Here is a 5,083-nt window from a genome sequence, read left to right on the forward strand (position 1 = left end):
ATGAAGAATTAGTCTTACTGACCTGGTGAAGGTTTAGTCGATCTGCATCGGCAGCCAAGTAGCACAAACGATGAAATCAGCAGGACGTAAATCGAGATATGCTAACCGCTGCGGGGAAACAAGTCTTGAAAGGACAGTCATGACCCTCTTATGAACTGAAGAAGGGTTAATGCTCAAAACACGAGCTTCTCCTTGCTTCCCGGGGCGGTGGAGTCTTCTTCCCACCACAAAATTATAGTGACCACTCCGATTTCCATTTTTGAATATGACGTCTGATGTTCACCAGATGTAGGCCAATGCAGAGATGTGCTGATCTAACAGCAACGATTGGATAAGTTAGTATTCATCAGCAGATTATATTCACCTGCCAAGGAAATTTTCATGTAATTTCAATGTTAGAGCGATTATGAGCAGACATGGAATTCTGTTATAGAGACATGAATCGTCTAAGTGTACCAATCAGAGATTTATAATAATCATTGAGCTCATAACCTCAAATAAAGCAATGGAGGAAGATTTCCACAAAGTGAAATGTTCAACTTTTAACATTTAACAAGCACACAGTGACAACTGCTTTGTAATACGTGTCCCCGACCGGCCCCAATGAATGTTCTTGTTCCAGGCACTCGGCAATTGTGAGCCATATACAGTAGGCAAAGACTCAAATGAGGTATTATGACAGTGTGTGTGGCTGCTAAATCAAAATGAAGGGGCTCAACTCTCGTTACCGATACAAAGATCAACCTGAAACTGGAAACGCCCTGAAACTAACTTCTTCTGTAACTTCTCACAACTAGAATGGCACTCAGTAGAGAGCATACCTCCACCTGGTGAACAGTTAACGTTTTGTATCCCACTGATAGGCCGGATCTGGATTCGGACCTGAACCAAAAATGTAATCGGCTTGTTCTCGTCACCTAACCAACTCATCCACCAAGTTTATTCATAACTTGTCCATAACTTTTTGAAATATGTTATATATCGATTTTCACCCGATCTCTCGATAGTGAAGAATCACTTAAAATTAAATAATTATTGTAGCCGAATTCCTATTCAGAACTTCACCAAAATCGAAACGATTAGTCCTTTTCACACACCCAACCTCTCCACCAAGTTTCGTCCAAATCCATCCACAAATTTTTGAGATAACCTGATATGTATCGTTTTTGGCCCTATCTACCAATGGTGAAGAATCACTTTAAAAAATTCCTGTAGCCAGATCCAATATCCAGATCTTCACCAAAATCTAATCATTTCGTCCTCGTCACATACGATACATCTCTGCCAAATGTCGACCGAATCCGTCAACAACTTCTTGAGATATTTTGTTCACAAACGGACACACAGACAGACAGACAGACAGACAGACAGGGGTGAAAACATAACCTCCATCCACCTTTGGTGGTGGAGGTAATCATTCCATGTACCAAGTTTAAGTTGATTATTTTAAAGGGTATGTTATCCACCATTTCCTACCACTTTGCCAGACATCATCTGCAATTAAGGCGAAGGCCAAACAGAATAAAATTAAATAAATAGAGCAGGAGTTTGTGACATTTTTCGAAAACGTTTTAATGGAAAGAAAAAGATGATACAAGACTAGGAAGCAATATACAGTCTGCATACGTAAATACCCGACGTGAAGATCAAACCCAAATAGCGATCGAGTTAACTCAGTCCGGAACTAATCATTTATAAACTCGCTGGAAGTACCGGCACAAGACGGCGATCTGGAAATTCATCTTTCGGGGTAAGGTCGGTTTCGGAAGGAGAGGTTGTGGTTGAGGATGGAGGTGTTGGAGGGATACCTCTTCCACTGTTACGAAGTGTCAACATTTGGTAGGAAAAAAAAAAAAAAAAAAAAAAAAAAAAAGACAGACAGATTAAAGATCCAATTACTTTTACCAGCTGCTCCTTATTCATTTATTTGTGTACAGTAGTAGGTTGGCAGAGCTTAAAACAATACCTTCCAAAACCAAAAGCAACATTTAATTGGGAAAACAAGAATAAGATGAAATAAAATTCAGAGAAACGTTACCAATAAAATGTTAATTAGTTATGATTGAATTACGTATTTACACTACCGTTGCAACATTACATTACACCCCCATTCACCCAGATCACGGTGTACACCACTTACAAAACGGGTAAGAACTCTTCTTCCTCTCAACTCCCCCTCTGCTTCCCTGTGTGTACATAACAGATAGTCCATACGCAGCAATCTTTACTGCGTTGGGGCAGAACCATTTCGCAATAAATAATTGTTTAAAAGCTTAAAGAAAACCATATGACAAAGAAGAGCGCACAAGAATCCGCATGGTTGGACGCCAGTGATACACTATGACGTGACTATGATACACAGTCACCATGAAGAACTGCGGCGATAAACAAAGGGAGATCAAACAATCGATGGTGAACAAATGGTCAAATTATAGTCAAGTTATGACACAATTTTCACTGATTAACCCGACCAATCGTACAACGGGTTCTCACTGTGTACGTGTACATACGATGTACAAATAAATGCACAAAGGTATATAGTGCTGCACATTAAGTAGCATGACGGGTGCAAGTTATATAATTATTTTTTCAGTAACAAAAAGTGAACAGTTTTACAAGAAGTCCTTAAAAACAAAATGAACTGGTGGCAAAGCACAATAATCTGATGACACTGATGACAAACAGAATAAATAGCACCGCAAAGCGGGCGTAACCCCTCAGCTCATGCATGGTGGAAACCAATTTCAAGATGGCTGCCGTGGCGGCCATATTGAAAATCGTAGCGCGCCCATTTTCGAAAGGCACCTTCCTCTACTCAACCCCAACACACACTGCAAACATGGATTTAATCGGACAAGCCGTTCTGCTCGAAATTGACGGAAACCAAAAGTTGACGGACGCCAGGACGACAATACCCCTTAGCCCAATTTGGGCTGAGGGGTGAAAACAGACAGACAGACAAACGGACTCAAATGCAATACCCTCTCCTCAGGTGAGGGTAACTCGTCCTTCAATTTTACCGATTCAACATCCAGATTGAAGTTCCGCAGTACGGATTTAAAAAAAAAAAAACTAAAATGAAACTCCCACGAATACCAGGAGGAAGAAATGTTGATGAGGAATAAAAGCGTTTACGTAACGGGCCAATATCGACTTTGCTATATTCTAGCTACCACTGCAGTGATTTACTATTCTCAGAATCCCAAAAGCACCAGCAAATTGCGCATCAAATTGCGCAGCTGGAACGGATTACAACATCCAGGCAGAAACAGCTCCAGTTAATCCAACGTTAGTTCGGCCTCGCCAGTCGGTTTGTGAAAGACGGCCAAACAAAAAACATTTTTTGTCCAAGTAGTGTTAAACTGGAGGTTTTTGGAAGTGGCAAGATTTAAATCGAAATAAAATAAACGTTTTAAAGGCCGTTTTGTGGAAGTTTACCGCCATTGATGCAGCGTCTTTTGCACCACCTTATTTGACCTGTTGAATTCGTTATTTGCGCCTGCTGTTTGTGTCCTTCATTACCTCCCTGAAAACAGTAAGTTTCCTGCATGGAATGATTACCTCCGCTACCAAAGGTGGATGGATGTTGTTTTCACCCATGTCTGTCTGTCTGTCCGTTTGTGAACAAAATATCTCAAAAAGTTGTGGACGGATTCGGAGTAAATTTGGCAGAGTTGTAGCATATATGCGACTGACAAAATGATTAGATTTTGGTGAAGATCCGGATTAGGCTAGTAAAAAAATTTAAGTGATTCTTCACCATTGATTGATATGGCCAACCAGGCAGAGGTATGCTCTCCACAGAGTGCCGTTCTCGTTTTCAATTTTGTTTGATTTATCAAATGGGCATATAGACAAAATAAATTGCCTAATTTCTCTCTGCACATGTGCACTTGGGAGGAGGTTCCATACAATTTTCCAAATCCAGAGCCAATATACTGATAAACGGCAAGTTTGTGCTCTGATTCATGTTCTCCAGTGTTTAAAATATAACATTATGGAGGGGGGGGGGGGGGCAGGGAGGGTAATAACGTTCCCCCAACTGGCCCCGCTAAAATGAGGGATTAATTGGTAGCACGTAGTTGTAGTAGTCATAGTAGTGGTAGTAGTGGTGGTAGTAGTCGTAGCCATAGTTAACACGTTTCATGCACCTCCTATTACAATCTTAAATCACCGAAATGCACAAGTGTGTAATTGATTTCCAGGAGACGAGCTTTCATCAAGCATCTTTCGCTTAATCTTCGCAATGTTTCTCTTCGCAGAATCTTCACACGAGGCAATGAGCACGGGATCGATTCATCCGGCCAAGCACGTTACATGTTAATGGTCTCATTTCACATAATATATTGGCATGTTAGTTGTACCCACTTAAACCCCCAACTCCCTCACTTGAACATTCTTTATGTTGAGTCTGAAATGCTTTGATTTTTGTTGAGACCACACCCGTCGCCTTGCACTTGGGATCAGTTTATCGATGTGGTACCATCACATTTTGACAAAAATTACTCGGTTATACCTACTAATACAACTTGTGACCCATTTACCAAAGAAAGGTTTCAATGTATTCCTTGCCAGCTGATGACTGTTTATCAGATTTTAAATGGCAACTCGACTCATCTCTCATCTCATGATGTCCGTTGGTGTCATTCCAAGGAATGCTACAAAAAAGGGGAAGAAAAAAAAAAAGTGGTTCACCTAATAAACTCCAAACATTGGTTCATATATTTATAATAAAATGTAACGCCCGAGCAGTCGTTTATTCTCATTACTGACCGAGTCGATCAATTGGTTTGCTTTGTTGCGATCGTAACAGACATGTTTATGGCTTGGCTTTGGCTCTCACAGTTGGAGTTTCAACCACAATATTTAAAGGACCTAAAACCTAACGAACAACTATTTGCAATGCTATCTGGGTAAATGCCAGAGAATATCCTTCGCATCAAACAAAGGTTTTAAGGCTCTCTATCGTAAAAAGTCATGCAAATTACACTAAGCAGGTAAATACACAAATTTGAACTTTTGACTATCAATTAATTACTCGTTGGTGAAGAAAGTTTGCGTACCACAAAAATTGTCTCGTATA

General features: G+C 40.3%; 1 protein-coding gene across 1 annotated transcript in view; it reads left to right on the forward strand.

Annotated features, from left to right (window-relative positions):
- LOC137430185 (laminin subunit beta-3-like) overlaps window positions 1–4,748 on the forward strand; it is a 44,962-nt gene extending 40,214 nt beyond the window's left edge. The window contains exon 13 of the mRNA XM_068120836.2: window positions 4,263–4,748. The gene's annotated coding sequence lies outside the window, so the exon portion shown is untranslated. The remainder of the gene's footprint in view (window positions 1–4,262) is intronic.
- Window positions 4,749–5,083: the final 335 nt, after the last annotated feature.

The sequence above is a fragment of the Myxine glutinosa genome, chromosome 6 (assembly GCF_964187855.1).
Source record: "Myxine glutinosa chromosome 6, kmMyxGlut1.1, whole genome shotgun sequence".
In the NCBI taxonomy this organism is placed as follows: Eukaryota; Metazoa; Chordata; class Myxini; order Myxiniformes; family Myxinidae; genus Myxine; species Myxine glutinosa.